Below are 22,091 nucleotides of genomic sequence, written 5' to 3'. Positions count from 1 at the left end.
CATCGTGGTGTCCTGTGACCAGTGGGGTCCCCCAGGGCTCTGTCCTTGGACCCATACTGTTCAACATCTTCATTAACGATGTGGACACTGGAGTCAGAAGCGGACTGGCCAAGTTCGCCGATGACACCAAACTTTGGGGCAAAGCATCCACACCAGAAGACAGGCGGGTGATCCAGGCTGACCTGGACAGGCTCAGCAAGTGGGCGGATGAGAATCTGATGGTGTTCAACACCGATAAATGCAAGGTTCTCCACCTTGGGAAAAAAAACCCGCAGCATCCTTATAGGCTCAGCAGTGCTATGTTGGTTAGCACTATGGAAGAAAGAGACTTGGGGGTCATCATTGACCACAAGATGAACATGAGCCTGCAATGCGATGCTGCGGCTAGTAAAGCAACCAAAACGCTGGCTTGCATCCATAGATGCTTCTCAAGCAAATCCCGGGACGTCATTCTCCCCCTGTACTCGGCCTTAGTGAGGCCGCAGCTGGAGTACTGCGTCCAGTTTTGGGCTCCACAATTCAAAAAGGATGTGGAGAAGCTTGAGAGAGTCCAGAGAAGAGCCACGCGCATGATCAGGGGTCAGGGAAGCAGACCCTACGATGACAGGCTGAGAGCCCTGGGGCTCTTTAGCCTGGAAAAGCGCAGGCTCAGGGGTGATCTGATGGCCACCTACAAGTTTATTAGGGGTGATCACCAGTATCTAGGGGAACGTTTGTTCACCAGAGCGCCCCAAGGGATGACGAGGACGAATGGTCACAAACTACTACAAGATCGTTTCAGGCTGGACATAAGGAAGAATTTCTTTACTGTCCGAGCCCCCAAGGTCTGGAACAGCCTGCCGCCGGAGGTTGTTCAAGCGCCTTCATTGAACACCTTCAAGATGAAACTGGCTGCTTATCTTGCTGGGATCCTATGACCCCAGCTGACGTCCTGCCCTTTGTGCGGGGGGCTGGACTCGATGATCTTCCGAGGTCCCTTCCAGCCCTAATGTCTATGAAATCTATGAAATCTATGAAAATTAAGTCTGACTCACGATCTCTTGATAGAACTCTCAAAATCTGGGATTTTTTCTTCTGGTGCGTCTCATGCCCAACTGGACTGGAACCAGCCACAAAGTCCCTGGGAGCCTGGGTGGGGACCAGCCATGGGGGTGTTCAGGGAGCCCCACCAGGTCAGCATGGAGCCTGGAACCACAGTGGGGGGGTGGGGGGGGAGTGCTGCTCAGGGTGGATGTGTGAGGAGCTTGGGGGTAAAACTGAGCACCTCATGATTTACATACTGAATCTCTTGGTTTTTGAGAGTTTGTCTCTTGATTTTTGACACAGTGGGGTTAGCAATACTGCATATGTTACATGCCTCAGAGCATGTCCATGCACATAAGGGATGACTCAAAGACCATTTAAGATTATCTGAAGATTGAAACTTGATTGAATGTGGAAAATTTCTTTCAGATATTAACACCTTGTTTATGGTGTTATAGCCTTTAGGAATTATTGTACATTTAGTTACTTTCACAGTTATCTAGTCTGCATTGCACCAGGCTGAAATTTGCCACACAAATACACCAGTTATCTCATGTGCAGGGACACTGGCTACAATTCTTACTGCATTTTGACAGTATTTTTTGAGTAATTTTTTAAAACTCACCCTGATGTCAATTCTCATCTGGTATTTTCAAATATTTTCAAGGTTTATATTTGTGAAGTATTTCAGAGGAAGCACTCTGTCCATCTGCAGTTGCTGCTAGTCTAAAATTAGAGCATGTGTTAAACATGCTACAGTATTTAATGTATGGGAAAGGCAAAAGTATATATACATACACAGATTTTTACAGCCTTATCCTTAAATATCTCGTGTTCAGCATATGTGAAATGATTCAAAACATTCTGCTGGTGCCCTCCTGTCTGCTATATACTGTCACACACAGCCAGTGATAAAAAGGGGTATTTTAAAGGAGTCCCATGACTGATATACTGTGCCTTTTATCCATTTCATGGAAGACAGTAGTCACAGATAATGACTTTTAGAACATCATCTTGTCAGTTAATACTAGAGGCCAAATATTAATCTCTACTTGTTAGCTATAAAACATTTATTGCAGGAAATCTTGAAGTCTGAACACTGAAAAAAAAATCAACCTAGAAAACACTACTATTATGTCACCTTGTTAAAATATAACTACCATGATACTTTTAAAAAGTAAATGTTTACTGTGGTATAGTAGGGAATCCTTACTTTTGATTTATACTGTGCAAGTAAGAACTACTAATCTCTGGGACTCGGTAGCACTATTTTAGTGATTCCTGTTGAGAAAACATTTATGCTCCTGCTTTTTCTTTTAAATTTCAGTAATTATGCTTGAACCACCTAAACAGAATAAAAGTTATATTACTATTATAAAGTCAATATATTAGCTCAGGCTAATTTCAGTTGTAACTTTATTGGATTTGTCATGGTGGGTAAGTCTACATGTGCAATTCATTTGAAGCAATAAACTCCAGAACAGTTTGAGCCAGAGTAAACTACTCCCAGGTACAGAATCTACATGTGCACCCGTGTCAGCAGCAATTTGAGTTGGGGTGGAGCAGTTTATGCCAGGGCCACTCATGTGCTGCTCTCCCCTGGGTTCCAGGTGGTGGTGTCAGGCAGTGGAGTGGGTGGCTGGGGCACAAGAGTGCTAAAAGTACAGAACTGTGTGGCTAGACAGGAGGCAGGAGTCTGGTCCCCTGCTGGCTGGGCTGACTGGGCACAATTTACGCCTGTAGTTAGCATCTACACATGCATTTAATCACAGTGCATTACTCTGCTATTGTCCCCAAAAGTACTATCCTATGGCTGTATTAATTAGTTTACGGTGGCCTCAGATCATCACACATGTAGTCAGTGACACACTACTCCACAGCTAATTTTTCTATTCCAAAGTAAAGTGCATATGTAGATGCAGCCAGTGTTAGGTAGGTTTATTCCCATAGGTAAGAAAGAATGAAATTGCATTGGAAATATTGAGAGATAAAACCAGTGCCTTACTGTTACTCATCTGTTATTGCTTTCACTTATCTTCCTTCTCACCTTGACTTTTCTTATTATCCTGTCTCTCCTTGCTAGCCTGATCCCTGTTGGCACCATCTTCATTTCTATTTGTTGCTTTTCTCTAGTAGTGTTTGGAATGATTAGTGAAGGTCTTGCAAGCTTTGTGAGGAAAATTTCTTTAACTTTCAAGCCATAGTGGCCAAGTGCAGTGAGAGGTGGATCAAAAATTCACTTTCCCTTCAATATGCCATTGCTCAGATACAGTGAAATTCATGCCAGTGAAGAGATAGTCCCAGGCACCATTAGGCCTATAATCAATAGTGTAATTAAGGCAGAACAACCTAGGCATCAGCCCCAGGTGCCCACTAGGAGGAGTGGAAAAATAACTTCTGCTGTTGCAGTTGTGCTGGTGGCTCTAGCAGGCAAAAATCTCAGCTGGCCTAGCATCCAGCTGCTCTGTTTCACTTCTGTCTGGAATGCAGGGTATAAGGTACAAGGCCTTCAGAGGGCTTGGTGCATTGCTAATTCATTGGCTTCCAGAAATCTACCATTTCCTGGCAGTAAATCTGGGAGGAACAGTAGTGGTTTTTCCTTTATACATAATCAAAGAGGATGGGAAAGCTCCTAAAACAATTCAGTTAAGGAAAGCATGGATGCAGTTTAGTCTAAACAGGATTTATTTAAGATTTAAACAGATATTTCTTTTTCTCTTGAGGGAATTAAACTGCCACTTAAATATCTATTTCCAGATATTTTATACATTGATGCAATCACTTTCAGATGACTTAAGCACATGCACAGTTATTCTTGCATGTTCCTTCTGTAATCTCATACTTTTCATTCAGATGCTCCTTAGTTTGAACCCTCTTTGATGTATCTTGATTTAGGTCTTGCCAAGCCGAGAACTCTTAATCAAGAAAATAAATACATCAAAAGGACTTTCCAGCATTAAGTGTAGTCTTTTAAAATTTTTTCTGTTCTCTTTTTTCTTTTCTTCTTTAACAAGAGGCAGGGGAGTCGTTTTTAACTTAATGCTCATTTGTAGCAATATGTGATCATACAAAATATGGCACTTCTAACCAATTTTTTTTCTTAGTATTAGTAACATAATGAGGTGTGGGTGACCGGGGCACTGACCCCAGGCACCCATTTAGAGTGGACACAAGGACAGCAAACACCACTGATGTCTAGGGTGCAGATTCTGATAGTGACGCTTCTGCTTAGTGTGGATAGGTTTCCCTTGCCAGCCACAGTTTTGCCAACCACAGTTTTGAGTATCCACCCGTAGTACTCTATATACCATTTTGGTTACCATGGTATGCAGTTTTGAATAACCACAGTTTTCCATGGCTGCACATCAGCCTGCCCCCTACCATTTTTCCCATTAGCCTTTTGTCTTGTCAGCCACAGTTTTGCCAACCACGGGAACTTTCACAAACCTAACCCCAGTGAAACCTGTAACTACATTTTTTACCTCTATATGGCATATTGATATCTGTGGCCACTGGCATTGAAATGTTTCTTGCTATATGATAGAATTACCTTTATTTTGTGTAGGGATCTTAGACTTCCTCTTAAGGGACAATTTTTGTAAAGTTCTACCAAGCAGGCTTACAGCCTACATGGGCAAGAGACAAATGAGGGAGGGAAATCAGAGATATGAAATGACTTGACAAGGTCACATTTGTTCAAAGAAAAAGTGGAACACAACTGAGATGTCAGTGTTCCCCTTTAGTACCCTATCAACTGGCAACACATCTTCCTCTTTTGGAAGTACTAGATCTTACAGACTAAGGATTTGTCAGTTATCTGTTTGTTTTCCTTTGCCTCTATCAATGTTATTTCTCATTTTGTTTCTTTTGAGAACTCTACATGAAAACTTTGTTTTGTTGCATGAGCATTTGCTGAAACATAGTTCACCATTAAAGGGAGCTGAAAAATTCTTAACAAATGTAGGGTTTTCCTAGCTCACAAATTGTTGTGAATTTTGTTAATTGATATGCTTTGCCCACTGTTTGGCTGCTTATGTTGCAATTGCATGGGCCCTGAGCTGCTGCACGGCTACTCACTTCCACTACCATGTTCCCGGTTCCCACTCTTTCCTGCCCGCCCGCCTCCCATTCCGGCACCATGTGGCTCCTGGCTGCATGGCTGGACAGTGGGACTCTCTGAAGAAGTCACAGTGCTGGAAGGAGAAAAAACAAAGGGGCAAGAGGGCGCAAAAGCCCCCATGGCTCACCAAAAGCATACGGGAACGTCTCCTAGCTAAAAAGGAGGCGTACACCCAATGGAAGAGAAGGGCCATCACCAGGAAGGACTGTACCTTGGTTGCTTGGGGCTGTAGGGTGGCAGTCAGGAAGGCCAAGGCAGAGAAGGAACTGGGACTAGCCACCAGGATCGAGGACAACAAGAAGTCCTTTTTAAAATACATACAGGGTAAAAAGAAGGTACCGGGTAATGTGGGGCCTCTGCAAGACATGCTAGGAAATCTGGCCATCACACCAGACAGCAAAGCTAACCTATTTAACAATTTCTTTGCCTCCATTTTTCTGAGCAGGGACTGCCCCTCCCCCCCCACCGGGACCCCCATAGGACCCAGGGGAGCTGTACCCAGGCCTAGGGTCAGTGAGGACCTAGTCAGGGAACTTCTGGAGGGACTGGACATGTTTAAATCAGCTGGTCCTAACGATCTCCACCCCAGAGTGTTGAGGGACTTAGCAGAGGTCATTGCGGGACCACTAGCACAGCTTTACGAGCACTCATGGTGCTCTGGCATGGTGCCAGAGGACTGGAAAAGGGCCAATGTGGTTCCCATTTTCAAAAAAGGGAGGAAGGAGGACCCAGGAAACTATAGGCCAGTCGGTCTTACCTCAATCCTGGGTAAGCTTTTTGAGAGAATTATCCTGGCACATGTCCACGAGGGGCCAGCAGGGGAGGTTATGCTTAGGGGCAACCAACACAGGTTCATTAGAGGCAGGTCCTGTCAGACCAACCTGGTGGCCTTCTATGACCAGGTCACAAAAGCCTTAGAGGCAGGTGTAGCAGTGGATGTAGTCTTTCTGGACTTTAGGAAGGCCTTCGACACTGTCTCTCACCCCATTCTCATTAAAAAAGTAGGAGACTGTGGCATCGACACCTACACAGTCATATGGGTCACCAGTTGGCTGGAGGGCCGCACCCAGAGAGTGGTGGTGGGTGGGTTTTATTCAACCTGGAGGGATGTGGGCAGTGGGGTTCCACAGGGCTCTGTCCTTGGGCCTGCACTGTTCAACATCTTCATCAGCAACTTGGACAAGGGGGTAAAAAGCACCCTGTTCAAATTTGCATACGTCACTAAGATGTGGGGAGAAGTGGGCATGCTAGAAGGGAGGAATAGGCTGCAATCAGATCTAGACAGGTTACAGGGGTGGGCGGATGAGAACAGGATGGGTGTCAATACTGACAAGTGCAAGGTACTGCACCTGGGGAGGAAGAACCAGCAGCATACCTACAGGCTGGGGAACTCCCTTCTTGTCAGTGCAGAGGCAGAAAAGGATTTTGGAGTCATTATTGATGCCAAAATGAACATGGGCCAACAGTGTGGGGACACAGTCAGGAAGGCCAGCCACATCTTGTCATGCATCCACAGATGCATCTCGAGCAGGTCCAAGGAGATGATCCTCCCCCTCTATGCGATGCTGGTCAGGCCACAGTTGGAGTACTGAGTCCAGTTCTGGGCGCCGCACTTCAGAAGGGATGTGGACAACATGGAGAGGGTCCAGAGCAGGGCCACCCTCATGATCAAGGGTCAACACAGCAGGCCCTATGAGGAGAGGCTACAGGACCTGAACCTATTCAGCCTCCACAAAAGAAGGCTGAGAGGGGATCTGGTGGCTGCCTATAAACTTGCCAAGGGGACCAGCAGGCAATGGGAGAGTCCCTGTTCCCCCGAGCACTACCGGGGGTAACAAGAAATAATGGTCACAAGCTGGCAGAGGGTAGATTTAGATTAGATATCAGGAGGCACTACTTCACTGTCAGGGTGGTTAGGATCTGGGACCAACTTCCAAGAGAATTGGTGCTGGCTCCTACCCTGGGGGTCTTTAAGAGGAGGCTGGATGAACATTTTGCCAGGATTGTTTGACCCCAGTACTCTTCTTGCCATGGCAGGGGGTCAGACTTGATGATCTGCTCAGGTCCATTCCTACCAACTATGAAACTAGAAATCATTTGCATTCTTCTGAATAATATTTCTTAGTATCTCCTCAGTTTAGTCACTCACAATCTTGCTTTGAAACTCCTTGCAACTGGTAAAATGATGGTTTAAGTTCTGGAATATTAGGTTGTGGTATATTATTCTACAAATTGTTATTTCTGATTAATTTCTCCCCAGTATATAGTGCCTTTGCAGGGGGGATGAATTTCACCCTTTTTTTTGTCTATGAGTGATATAGATTCTGGGATAGTGTATCACCTTTAATGTTTACTTTTAATGCCATTTCCCCCAGTCATCTTTCAACCACCTCATCTATTCCCATCCTTGAATTCTACCTCTGACAATAGTCAGAAAGTTCCTTCTGAAGTTTCTTCTTGGTGGTTTTTTTTTTGGTTGGCGTTTTTGGTTTTATGAGCGGGGAAAGGGCATTGTGTTGCTAGCAGGCTCCTCATAAAATTGCTGAGACATCACATTTTCAGTGTGATCATCATTTCTAGGTCATTCAGTTGCCATTTGGTCTAATATTTTCTGTAGCACTTAGTGTGCATTTTTCAACACATGCTAGAAAAAGGTTGCACACACTGGATTTATTATCCCCCTGGCCTCCTTGTCTATATTTGTGCCTTTCTCTTGCTTTCCTTTCAGCTTCTCTTTGTTCCCTCCATTAATTGCACTATTTGCACTTTCTTTACTATCACTGGTCTTTGAAATTCTCCCCATTGCTTATCATTAGGTTATAAACATCATGACATCTCCCAAGGATCTAGTTAAATATTACAACATTCTCCCTATGCAGATACCAAGCGGTGCTTGCATTCAGTGTAAAACTCATGCATTTTCCTCATCACCACTGTATTAGTTTTGAGGAAGTCGAGGCACTGAAGGTCAGAAGTGTAACAAGCAGACTTTGTGCCCTGAGCAAACCCTGGAGGACAGTGAGGAGGGGTGAAGGGAGGAAGAGCGCCCGATAGGTACAGGTTCTGAGAATGGGAGCTGGTGGGGGTGGGTACAGGAGTCTTACCTATAGCAGGGACTCAAAAACAGTTCCTGGCTGCTGCTGCTGCTATAGCACTGCTGCAGTGTGCTCTGCCTGCCCAGCTGTTGCTCTTACAGCAGCTGTGTGGTGTCCATATAGCTGGCTGCTGCTCCAAGAGCCATGCCATGGGGCTGCTCTTGCGGCTAGGCCACAGACTCCACAGGGGTGGGGGTGGATTTCTGACCCACCTCCTAAGTTGGCACCTGGGGATGGTGCTTTGCTTACCTGCCCCTAGTTACGCTACTACTCGAGGCACTAAAGGACCTCAGGACTACTTGTATACTGTGATGTATAGAAGCACCTCATGACACAGTGGGAGCAGACAGAAGTTATATTTGTCACATGATTGGACACCTGAAAGCACTCTACAGCCATGATGTGACACACATGCATGACTGCAGAGCGCTTTAAAAGTGGCTGATTGCACAACAAATTATCCCTCCTCTAATGAGGGATCAGATGAAGGTGCTCCAAAGTGGAGTGCCTTAGGGAACTTCCCCAATCATCTTTGAACCTAAGGGTCAATCTCTTTCCTAGGGTCAATCCTTTAATCCCCAGTGCTGTTTGCAGAAAGGGAAGGGGGAGCAAGCTATGAGCTGGGGCTTTCCTGGTCTAAGTTGGAGGGGGACAGGTGGATTGGAGATCCCCTGCCTTGTGCCTGGCCCCCAGCCTCCTCCCCCTCCAACTTAAGCTGGGCAAACCATAGCTTACTTCCCCTTCCTCTTCCCCCCCTCTCTTCCTGCAGACAGCACCCGAGGGAGGGAGAAGGGGAGGGGGAGGGTGGGGAGAAGGAGGAGGCTATGGCAGAGAGTCGGCAGGCAGGCTCCTCAACTTGATTGGCTTCTAAGTGCAGCTTGATTTCCCCTCTTTCCACCCCGTCCCCCCCCACCCCCAACCCAACAGGTGAACATCTAACTCATGTAAAGTGCCATGAGCTAGAGTGGCAGCTCCCAGTATGAATATTCAGGTTCTAAAACAACCCAGTCATCTCTCCACAAGAAAAGGCTGAAGTCAAGGGGATGACTTGACTATTTCAAGTTAAGCAAGTTAAGCACTAAATGAATCAGAGACAGGAATCTGCCCTATATGCTTGTTCAACTAGTCCAACAGACATTTTACCATGGTACAGAATCAGTCATTTTAAAAATAGTTTATTACACCCAAATTAAATGTATAATAAAACAATAAGGTACAAGTAGAGTTTATTTTAGTATGGTTATATACTTATCTACAGGGGCTAATGAGATACTTTAAACAATGGCTGATTCTCTTAAATTATTTTGGTTCCAATGATGTTTCTTTTTATGTTGTTACTTTTTAAAAGATTTCATCTTAAAACCTGACATGAAGAAATTTGGTTTCCCCTTGGACAACTTGTCATTCCATTTAAAATCTTATATTTTAATCAAGAAAATTATGAAAACTTCTACTCCTGTTTTCACTGAAATTGCATCTAAATGGTTATGCAAAAAGCAGTGGCAGACTGATTTGTGAAGGCTTTTGTGTTCCTGTCCCTCTTTCCCCTCTTTCCCCTCTGCCCCTCCCCCAAATAACTAGCAAGCTTTCATCACAAGATAAAACAGAGCTGGATATGCCTTTATCATTCATAATTGTTGTACTTTCTAAATATTTAAGACAGTGGAACACAGCTACTGGTTTACTTGCCCAGCTTTTATTGTAGTATCATTTATGATTGAAAAATAAGAGGAGGTATATTTGTATGTTCTAAACAGAAATAAGGAAGTAAGTATATGAGAGCCAAAAGCATGTCTCAGAATCCATGAGCTCCAAAGTTTCCATGAAAAATGAGACTGAAATTCTGAACTGCATCAGATTCAAAATTTTAAATGTCTCTATTTCAGAGGTAGGGAAAATGAATGTTATTAATTTCTGTAATTAGTTTCTGAGCCTACCTCCCACTGTGTCAGGGGCCTGGATTCCTGCGTGTTGCCAATAATGGAAAATAAAATTAAAATTTGTAAAAAAGGCCTTTTTTCAGTTACTGAAATGCTAACTCTCATCCACTTTCATTAGAGTCATTAGGTAAAATTCTGAACCACAAGGTTCTTTTAGGTTCAAATTTTTCAAAGAGCGCAATGATCAGTACAAAATGCTTGAGAAAATATTATTCAAGGGATAATCAGATCAATTTAAGGGATTGATCAGATAATCTAAAAACAGTAAAGAGAGAATGCATTCTTTTCAAGTCATAACTGTGCTTGGCATAGTTTTCTTTAGTAGCTCCTTCCTATGGTATTAGCGAACTGTCAAAACTATATGAGTAAGGTTACCCAGGGTATTAGTAACCTGAGTCTTAGACAGTGAATCACTCACTTGAGCAACATAAAAAAATTCTCTGCTCTAATAAAAGAACTGGCAATCTGAAAAAATATGGTTTTTCTTTGAGTTTGAAACATTAACAGTTAACTTATAGGAGAGCAGCGTGGCTTAGAATAATGGGATATGAAATAAAAATGGTCATAAGTTCCTGACTTCTAATTTCCATTTTTTCCTTGAAAAACAAACCTTTGTGGAAATATGTCTATTTCAAATATATTGCACTTAAAAGTAGAAAGTATTTCAACAAAAGATTTTTAATTTTTGTTTTGCAATGTCTTTTTAAAATTCACAATATTTGTATATTAATATGTATAATGTTATTTAAATTAAGACATATCTGAGTAAATTTTTAAAAAATCAAAATGGGGCATTTTAGCTGCATTTTATCTAATTTAAGATTTAAAAAAAATCTTTGTTCCAGGGATTATTGATACATTTTTGTTTTTGATGCAGAACTGATAACAAATTTTAAAGTTTCAGAATTTCCTGTGGAACAGAATTTCTGAGTTTTGAGCAGCTCTTGTGTTGAAACATATTGGGTGCTGACAGATGTGCAGTTCCCTTCTTTAATTCATGGTGCATTACAGGAAATGCCATGAGTTGCAGTGAACCGCTGACACCAACAGACATTGTCTGTTAGCTCCAGGGGACTGGGGAATTGAGCTCCACTTTGGAGCTGGCTGCATGTCTATGGCTTCTCCCCTTGCCCTGCTGACCCACCAGCTCCAGTGCTGTCTTCATCTCTGTGGGGAGGCTCCAAACCACCTGCCCACCCTCCAGCACAGGCTAGACATAACTCGGACTGATCTCCCTCCTATCCCTTTCCCCCTCCCATCCTGAAAACAGCACTGGGCCTGTCATTTCCTGCCAGGAGTAAGGCTGGGATGAAATTAATGAAGCCACTCTGCTTTGGAGTGCCTTCCAGGGTTTGAATTGCACCTTGATTCTGGGAGGTGGTCTGCAAAAAAATTGGGATGTCCACAATGATGCCCTAATAAAATCAGAGACCCCCCAGGTTATGATTTTTCAAATCTTACAGAGGGTTCTTGTCTTTTATCCCCTGAGCTCCCTTGTAATTTGAACCCTGGTGCCTTCATCTCAACCCTCATGTCATGAGGGTTCTTTTGTCATGCAATTGGACTCTTTTAAAGCTCTTTTAACCTGTTCAGCCTTCACAAGAGAAGGCTGAGGGGGGACCTGGTGGCCATCGATAAACTCACCAGGGGGGACCAGCAGGGTTTGGGAGAGACCCTGTTCTCCCCCCCACCCCCGAGTAACAAGGAATAACGGCCACAAATTGTTAGAGAGTAGGTTTAGACTAGACATCCAAAGGCACTACTTCATAGTCAGGGTGGCTAGGATCTGGAACCAACTTCCAAGGAAAGTGGTCATGGCTCCTACCTGGGAGGAGCCATGACCTTTAAGAGGAGGCTTGATGTCTATCTGGCTGGGGTCATTTGAGCCTAGTTTTCTCTCTTGCCCAGGGCAGGGGGTTGGACTTAATGATCTACAAGGTCCCTTCTGACCCTACTTCTATGAATCTATGAATCTATGAAAGCTCTCTGCAGCCATGCTCTTCTGTCAGGGCACAGCAGTAGAACACTTTCAGGGGGCTTATTGCATGACAAAATGTCACTTTTGCCAGTTTCCATTAATCTACTGTTTGTTGGCTTTACAAACCGATTGGATTTACAAACCAATACTGATACCTTGTTCTGGGCAGGCCCAACCTTTCTGTATGACTGATCATGAGACCTTCATTTGATAATAGACAAGTTCTATTGATACACAGTGATAGCAGATAAGACAAGCGAAGCAAGCAAAATGACTACATAATCCTACTTATCTATCAGTCCTAGGGTTTTACAGGGAGACGGTATGTCTGGACAGTATGTGAACACCACCTCATGATTCGTGCTTGAAGGATGTCAGCAGTTTTGGGGTTTGGGGGCTGATGCTTCTGCCCCAACAGGATGGGCAAGATGGGCTGATGGTGCACCCTCCTCCCCCATTAGCCTCAGTATCCCGCCATTTTTATTCTCTTTCTCAGGATGATTCTTGATATCTGGGTACCGTTGATTGGTTTTCCTGTGGTTGTCATAATATCCACATTCTGCCCTGTCAGCATAATCCTTTGTTTGTCAAACACATCACATGCATATATCTTAATTTGGTTATTTCCTGGTCTCCTAATTTGGTCATTCCACCAAAACTGGGGATTTCGTACCAAGTTACAGCTGGTCATTGTGACCTGCTGCTAAGTCTGCATGTTCCTATCTTGTTATTGTGTGCGCCGGGTCTGACCCCGGGTCGCTTTCGTCGCTCTGCACGCGGGCTGTGGCCAGCAGCCCGGGCAGGCCGGATCGGAGAGGGCGGGTGCCGAGCTAGAATTAGGCACAGACATGTAACAGTTGATTTTAAGATTATTTTACTTACACCGAGATGGTCGTGGTGTAGGCTGAGAACTTGCTTGAGTTACGGTTACAACAGAAAACACGAACACAAGTGGAGGTTGCAAGGCTCCACGCAGACAGAACACGAACAATCACGTGGAGCTTGCTAGGCTCCACGCAGACAAACTCCGGATGTCCAGGACAAGCACGCATAAAACTCGTCATTACGTCTTATAGTAGGCTCCGTTCGAAGACGGGAAGAGGTGGGCGGTGGATCAGGCTGCCAAACCCCTCTGAGCGACACACAGGGTTTCTATTACCCTGCCGCGCACACCCAGAGTCCCCACGAGATGGATGCGGAGTCCTCTTCGGCTTGGGCGGGAACTGCTTAAGCCTCTTATATGGCTAGCAGGCCAATCACTAGCCGCCACGTGTGAATAATTTAGAACTAGCCAATTGTGGGGTACGAATTTGCATACGACGAGCGGGAACTCTTTGCACCGTGCATTTCTGTGTTGCAAAGGAAATGCACCCTAGAAAGATCGCTGCAAAGTGGCGGGAACACTCCCCTGCACGTGGGTTCTCTGCGCAGCAGAACTCCTCCGTGCAACGAAGCGGTAAACCCACGGGGATAATTCTTAGTGCTGAAGCACACACACAAAAAATCAGACCTTTGGGTCATGACAGTTATGGGTTTTCAGAGATCATAGTGGTTCTTTTGCCACTGTATATTTTCAGTTTCCCAGGATGTATGTGCCTGTCTGTCTGCTAGCTCTGGACCCTTGGATACTAAAATGCTGAGAATGTGAATCTTTCCAATAAACAGATTTTAGTAGCCAGTTAACCCTTGCTGTTGCCTTGGACCATTGTTGTAATGCAATATTTACTCTACCTACAAGCCAATTTATTAAAGCAAATTTATAAATATAATTTTCTAGACATCCTTGTTGACATACCTGTCTAACATCTAGCTCAGTTCAATTGTGACTGAAAGTTGTTACGAGTTAATGCTCACTTAGTTTGATGGTCTCAGTTGAGTCCTCAGATTTTATACTTATTAGTAAAATCAGGGACTAAGCAAACATGGAGACAAAATGTCCTTCTCAATCCTAAAAGTAATTCCTTCATATCCTTCATATCAAAGCTGAAGTATATTGGTGGGCCATTTTGAAGAACTTTAAATTGGTTATGTTGCCTCTTTACCTGCAGCTAAACAACTATTTGAACTTTAAATATAAGAACTTTAAATTGCTTATGTTGGGACTTTACCTGTGCTATTTTCAGGTCTGCTCGCTTCAACTTCTTTTTGATGGCTACTGTCACGCATACAAAAAAAAAAAAAAAATCTAATATTTAAAAAAATGAATAAATGTTGTATTAGCTAAATATTTAAAATCTAAAACCTGGTTTAGTAAAATTAAGACATTTAATTAATTGAAAAGCAGAAAAAAAATTCTAGTGAATGAACTTGTCACAGGGAGAGACAAATGGGGGAGACCCCAAAGCCTAAGGGGGGAACCCTGGGTCCAGAAAACGGGGGAGGAACAGAAAAAGCAAAAATAAAAAAAGAATACTTACTTGCAGCAAGACCTGAGGCAAAGCAGGAACACCGGGAGGAACCTGCGCGAGCCATTAGCTACGCTTTCATTCAGTTGCGGCCGGCTGGTGATGTCAGCAGCAATTGCTGGCTGGCAGGGATAAAAAGGACAGCCCACAGAGAGGCGGGGGATTGGACACCGGGAGGAATCCCAGCCGAGGGAGTCAGCTGGAAGTCCGGAGTGGAGCGGAGCCTCATGCGATGAGGGAGAAGCCGTTGGCAGCGGTAAAGACAAGCTTGCACTCGGGGCAGGAACTCCACTTCAGGGAAAGCCGGGTGAGGACAACAGAAGCTGGAGAAACCCCAAGCCTAGCGGCCTCCACAGAGAAGGGGGAGGTACTGGCCCTCCCTACAGCTTCCAAACAGGTGGGATGGTGGAGGGACCCAGGGGACCTGAGGAGATGCCCCAGAGAGAGGGGCAGTATTGGAAGACCCCAAGAGAGGGCAGCCTTACTACGAAGCCCCAGAGAGAGGGCGGCATAATTGTGAAGCCCCAGAGAGAGGGCAGTATCACTGAGGAGCCCCAGGGAAGGAGAGAAGCACTATTGTGAAAGCCCAGAGAGAGGGAGATGATACCGAAAGGCCCAGAGAGAGGGCGACGGCAGTGTGAAGGCACGGAGAGAGGGCAACGATACCGGAAGGCCCAGGAAGAGGGTGACAACATTGTAAAGGCCCAGAGAGAGGGCAACGATAGCTAGGGCTGTGGGGACCAAGCCGGGGGACGGGGGGGGCTAGGTGAACAAGAAAGGGCCCTAGCGGTCAGATAGGAGCACAGGGTGTATCTTGGGCGCATGCAGCGTGCACGGTGTTGGTGGTGGTTTTCTTGCATTTTTCTTTTGCTATAGAGCATTTTGTGTTTCCCCATGCCGGAAGGGGTTGAGGCGGAGGAAGCGAGAACAGAGTGAGGAGCTGTACACTTATGGATTGAAAGATACTCGTGGTGCACAAGATTGGCCGTAGGATAAACAGTGACCTGCCAGGCTGGGAATAGGGCAAGGTAGAGGGGAGGTCGAGCCTCGTGGAAGACTGCTGAAAGAACGAGTGGCCAGCGAGGGAAATCGTGCAGTACTGAGCCCCCCCACTGAAGAAGATTCAAAGTCGTGGCAGGCGAGAAAGGGGTGGTCTGCGTCGGGTGTAAAGACCTCCTCGAAAGACCATCTGCAACAGCAGGGCGGATTCCGGTGGGCACCTGAACCAAAGAGGCACGGAGCAAGATGTTCGAGGCCAGGTGGGCACAGAACTCTTATAATATTGCCAGAACATTAAAAAATTTGTGAGAGAAATACTGAGGTTGTAAACTCTTTCAGAAAGTATCCTCTGGTGTTCTATCTGTGTGGCCCATAATATAACAAAACCTCTGTCAGTTTCTGAAATATAAATAATAATTAATATAAATAAGAATAACAAAAGAATTTAGAGTAGTTGATATGGAAACTACTAACAACAATGCAACAATTGAGAAAATGGAACGTAGGATGAATTTGAAGAAAATGGTTTGGCAGTGAGATGTGTCATCTTATTGAATATTTTCCACAGTGGCATTATCCAGCTGCCATTATGTAAGGCCTTTGAAATTATACAAAATATGAGACAGTCAACTGTAGGGAACACTGGTACAAAGTTGGATTAGATAACCTGTAGATATTTTCCTTGTCCTATTTTTTATTTTAAAAAGTTGCATTAGTAAGACGTCTGAAAATGTTATAAAATAAGTTATTGTAAATGATGTTCTTTTGAGTAGGATGACCAACAGATACCTTTCCCCAAGTGAAACCACACCTTTTTGACTAATACATCTAATTAATGACAGAGGCATGTTAGTTGCACTGTTTTGTACCTCAGTCATTCAAATATAGCAGTTTAGGGAACACAGTCTCAAAACAATCTTGTAGAGTATTTAACATTGAGGATAAGTAATTTAATGTGAAAACAAAGGTACTGAAAACTCAGTCTAACTAACCAGTTCAACTGGCTTTACAATTTTGCTTCCAGCAGCACAAAACAATCAGAGTGTGCCAGCAAATCTGGCTACTGATCTTTAAAATATTTTAAATAGTAAGGTCAAAATATTCCTGGAAAAACTGGATCTTGAATGGAACATGATATTGGTTCATGAACATAAGTGTTGAAGAACACTGAAGTCAAGAACCACTGTGAATATTGAAGAGTAGAGTGTTGCCCTTTTAATGACAATTATTGAAGAGTTGAGTTTTCCCCCTTATTTGACATAAAACAACTAAATGGAAAATATTCAGTTCCTAGGAAAGGACATGGTAAGAATATGCATTTTAATTTTATTATATTCTAATGTTGTTCTCAAAACTTATGAAATTTGGGTTCCAGAAAATGATTTCTACCCTGTCAGCATTTTTTGAGGAAGTAGTGACATCAGGGACTACAATAAGAAATGCCCTTTGTGACCTTGCTTTGTGAAATTTTGTTTAAAAATGATGTTGTGACAGATTAATGTCCATGGACCGTATAGTCTTTTGCTCCAAAATTCTCATAACTTCTTTCCTGGATGTGCTCTTGGTCTGAGGCTGGTCATGGAAATAAGGCCACTAGTTCAGGTACTTCACAGTAGCTCATTATCAGTCGTTTGGTCAAACACAGCCAGCTGAGCTTTAACCCTGAGTCATTAGGATGATAGACTAAATAAATGGGGTCTATTGTTTTGATTATTTTTAAGGTAACCATTTTTTCATGGCTCCACGGGGTGTATTTCAAAAGCCCTGGTTACTGTAGGTATTTAATTCATAGGTCATTTTCAAACAAAGATTTTAAAAATAGAACTAAATTAAAAAAATTAGTTGGACCTAGCAGACTTAGGTGGGTGATTAACTATTCCTTCTCTCAAGGCCAACAGTCAAATCCTCCTTAGGTCAATTTAGTCCAAAGCAGTGAAACATGACCACTTACTCTGTATAAGATGGGACTAGCGCCTCATGGTTCTAAAAGCTGAGCCACTTTTGCTGCCCTGCTACTGAACTGCATGGGATGCCACATGGCCAGCCCTCAAGAACTCATTGCAGTCACTGCCTAGACAAATAGTGACAAAGATCTTAGTACTTCAAAAATGCAGCCGATACGGCGTTTTTCTGTATTTCAGGCTTATTAACTGGTTCTTTGCTTTGGTGCATATATTGAGAGTCTGCATTAGAGCCTTGCTCCAGGGAGCACTTCCCATAACAATCATACTTCTGGCAAGGAATGCCTTTGAATGATAGAATGCATGATGGGAGGAGTAGAAGGCATGACAGTGCCTTTCCATCTAGAGAATATTTGAATTTCCTTATGTTGATTCTCATTTCAGATATTCTTTTTTCTTTTACAGGCTCTCAAGGAAGCACTAGCATTTCTCAAGTACTGTCACCTGCCTCTGACCTATTTGACACACTTCACTAAGGTATTTGATCTCAGCAAAGCAGTGTTGCCAAAGGCGACAGATACTTGATGAGTTCTAAATTCAAGATTATCGCTACTCATTGCACTAAAACAGAAAGTAGCTATTAAGCTTTCTATATCTTAATACTGTGCTTGAAGTCATACGCTGATACCCTTGGAATGGTGTCAGATTGGATCTCCTGGACCCTCAGCCACAAGTCTATTCCATTAGACAGCTTCTCCACAGCTATTAGTACGTTTCATGTACTGTAGATGGTGTTCTGTATCTATATGCCTACTTTGGGCTATTGACACATAGCGTTTTTCTGTTTGTGACCTAATGGTTTATTTTAGTTCTGCTTGCACTACTGTTGTGATTGCTGGTTTTTCAAAATGCTTACAGAAAAATGCAAATCTATTCAGCTGTTTTTAAAAAAAGTCATAAACTCATTATAATTCATTGTGATTTCCACCTAGATTTTGCTGAGCTGATTGACTTCATAGAGGCAGAAGAAGCCCTGAAGGAGAAAACCTGTAACAGCTGCTATGGAAACGATGGATGCCTTATACCTCATGAAGGTGGAGCAACTATTTTTTGAAAAGGTTTAATGCCTTCATAGTTTACAGTTTCCTAGGGAGAAAACCCTTGGAGTAGTGATGTGCCTCGTCTTTTGTCCTATGACATTCTAATTAACAGTCACATAACTAATGGAAGGTTGAGATGGGCCCCAGTCATGAACGACGCGTGCCCCCGGCAGCTTGCGGGGCACGGTAGGAGTGCGGCGGTGACAGTGGGAGTGCAGCGGCGGTAAGCGGTGGAGCTCCTGCAAATGCCACCAGCACTGACTAATTTTATTTGATGTTAAATAAACAATGTTGGCGGCACCTTTTTGTAGATGGTGCACTGCCATTCTCAGGGGGTGCACGTGCATCCACATGCACCCACTATGTGTCACCCCTGGACCCAGCCCTGGATGCTGACTTGGATGGGGTAGGTGCCCCAGCACTGTCACTACTTAGGCACAAAACTATCTGGTTACACCTGTGCTAGCTTGGTTTAAAAGCATAAACACGTTATAAATCACTATTTCCGTTCTCTTTCTTTTGTTTTGCTGAGTAAAGTTGAAAGCCTGATAAAATTCTAACTGAACACAAATGTTATATGAAGGCTGGCTCCTGCTGCAACCGAAAAAGGAGCAGCAGCAGAGCATCCTGCACTGGGAACCAGAGGAAGAGAGAAGTATTTATCTGTGTTTATCTGAAGTCAAGCAGAAGGCAGGGTAGATTTGAACCTTATAGATTAACTAAATTTGTGAGCTGGAGTTCACTTCATCAGATGCTGTGAAAGGACATGGACAGACCAGTGTATAAAATGGAGAAATGATTTTGGAGGAGACAGAAGAGAGAGAACCTTTCTGTTTTTGCAGACCCAGCTCCCTGCCTCAGTGACCTGTCACCTGATTCTGGACAAAAATCTTTTTTTTGTTATGAGATATGGAGAATAAAGGAGATGTCTGTGGCATTTTATTCTGAACTTTATGTGTACCCCAGTTACCTGGTTGCTTCTATTCTGTGTGATTGATTATATGGAATTGAATCAAAATTGTCTGCAAGAAAGCACAATCAGAAATCAACAATGGCAAAAGATAAGGTATCTTGGAGAAACAACTTCAAGAAAGTTAAGAGAACAATGGCTACTCCATTAATTGGAAAGATGCTGTTTCCAAGTGCCAGGCAGTTGCACTTTTGATTTGCCAGGGCTATGAACACACTGTCAAAGGGAAAATAAGAAGTGAAAATCTCTCTCTACAGAAAGGGAAGAAGGGTTGTGTGGAGAGCAGATGGTCTGAGACCCCGGTCCTTCAGAATAGGTCTGGGCAGTGAGGTAGATCTGGGCTTTAAAGAAAATAATAAGTTTTATATGAGACTGGGGTATGGAGACATTTTGGGGTTTTTAGAATCCTTTTCTTCTTGCTATGTACTTTTGAGTGAATAATGAATACATTCCTTTTGAAGAAGAAGTGTTGAGTTTCTCTAAGCAGCTGCTGGTCACATCTTTCAAGAAGTAAGTGTCTTGCACATGTCAAATAATGTGGCCTGCTGTGTTAACATGGTGGGAAAATAGGGAGGCTGGTAGGGGTCCAGTGCAACCGTGATTGAACCACAGGGTTCCAACTGTGAGAGAGGCGAAAGAAGTCTCATCCATCTCCTGGGTGGAAGCATTTGGGAAGAGTCACAAAGAGGACTAAGGTAGGGCGGAGTTGCACCTCAAAGATTAACTAATTCAGAAATGCACAGAACAAATCTCTCCTGCTACCTACCTGACTTCAGACTATCATCACTACCTACCTACCCCTGCTCAAAGATGCAGCTCTGGGACCATAACAGTATCTGAGGTAGTTAGGTCCTTCTTACACATTACACTTACCATGTGGTAATTTTATTTGATGTTAAATTTAGCACATGCTTTGAACAGTCACATATTAAGGGTTAATACTTCCTGTAGCATGCACTGTTCTGATTTGCCCTTAGAGGGCTGGCAAGCAGGGGCAGGCTAGGAGCCAAATTGTCCCTGTGCTTGACTATCTTGCCTGCTTTTGGGGCAGGGTAAGTGGCCCAGACTGTGAGCAGCTGAGGGGTGGGCAGGATCCCATTGGGCATGCCAGACCCTGCCTGCCCTGGCTGTATCCCTTCTGCCCCCTGCACCCCTAGATCTAGCCCACTGCTCCTACATGGTCTCTTGCCAGCCCAGATCAAGCTGGCTGCTGTCCCCCTGCTTCCTCTCTCCTGATCCCAGGATTACTCCCTGCCCCTTGAGGCTCTCCCTCTGCCCCCTGGCCCTTGCAGCTCCCCCCTGCCCCCATGTCTTCCAACTTACCTGCACTGCTGGTACTGTCCTAAGGGAGGAGGCAGGGAAGAGGAACCCACCACTGCCACCACCATCACCTGGCTGCTACTGCTTTCTGGGCTGAGCTCAGTCCACAAAGTGCCACCAGCACCAGCAGAAGGCAGGTTCCTCTTCCTTGCATGCTCCATTGGAACTGGGAGCTGTGTGGGGACAGTGAGCTGTGATATGGGGGAGGTAGGCCCATTCTGGGAGTTCAGGGGAGGGCTGACCCATTTTGGGTTAGCGAGGGGTGGGGGTGAGTGGCATCCCTGATCTGGGTGGGGGCAGGTGCTGCCTGCCCCCACACCTGCTTGGATCAGGCCAGCCCCCATATTGGGTGCCACCCCCCTGCATTGGGCCCACTGTGCTACCTGCTCTCCCCCACTGGCCCAGATCAAACTCATTGTGCTACCCAACCCCACCCCCACTGGCCCTAGATTGGGTCAGCCCCCCTCACATCACTAGATCAGGCCTGCCCTACCTGTATCCCAAATCCCCACTCACCACCCCCTAGCAGCTCCTGACTCACCTGCAGCTCCAGGACTGTCCTGATGGAATAAGCAGGGAAGAGGAACCCACCTGACACTGGTGGTGGTGCTGCTCTCTGGGCTGGGCTAGGCTCATCCCAGAGAGTAGGAGTGGTCCAGTGGCAGTGGTGGTGGCCATGGCCAGGCACGTGAGTTCCCTCTCCCTGTCTGCTCCTCTGGGACAGTGCTGGCAGTGCAGATAAACTGGGACACATGGGACGCATGGGGGAGCCCTGAAGGGCAAGGGGGATGGGCAGAGGGGGGGGTCCCAAGTGGCAGGGGAGGAGCCCTGGGGCTGGGGGGAGCACTGGGGGCCAGGAAGAGCCTGGACTGGGAGGGGAAGGGGGGTCTTACCTTTAGCTACTTCTGTGCTATCTCTGTGGGGGAAGATAGAGCGGCCAGACACAATGCCTCCTGGGGTGGTGGAGAATTGCTCTCAACAGGTTTTGGGCCTGTGGAGCAGTTGCACATGACTGCAACACAAGCTGCCCAAAACCAGTTAGAGGTAATCTGTGATGAAAGAGGATTATCTCTGAGCCACTCAGAAGGCCCTTAGCACATGTTTCCCTGCCCTAATATGTGGAAACTCCTGGTTTAAGGGCTGTTAATGTATATTTAGATTAATGTGTAATAACATCCTTAGTTCTGTGGCCTGATGTGGCATAAGTCTGTGCTACAGTACTGAAAATTTAGGGTTCTAG

The 22,091-nt window shown here is 44.7% G+C and overlaps 1 long non-coding RNA gene across 2 annotated transcripts in view; it reads left to right on the top strand.

The window, feature by feature from the left end:
• LOC106737872 (uncharacterized) overlaps positions 1-19,510 on the top strand; it is a 63,453-nt gene extending 43,943 nt beyond the window's left edge. The window contains exons 3-5 of one of the 2 annotated variants that reach the window (XR_002088159.2): positions 14,580-15,820; positions 17,927-17,998; positions 18,454-19,510. This is a non-coding gene — a long non-coding RNA (uncharacterized LOC106737872). The remainder of the gene's footprint in view (positions 1-14,579; positions 15,821-17,926; positions 17,999-18,453) is intronic. The other variant, XR_009461644.1, reaches the window with a different exon arrangement.
• Positions 19,511-22,091: the final 2,581 nt, after the last annotated feature.

Source organism: Alligator mississippiensis, chromosome 4 (assembly GCF_030867095.1).
Source record: "Alligator mississippiensis isolate rAllMis1 chromosome 4, rAllMis1, whole genome shotgun sequence".
In the NCBI taxonomy this organism is placed as follows: Eukaryota; Metazoa; Chordata; order Crocodylia; family Alligatoridae; genus Alligator; species Alligator mississippiensis.
The sequence above is the reverse complement of the archived record's forward strand: the minus strand, read 5'-3'. Positions and strand labels throughout refer to the sequence as shown.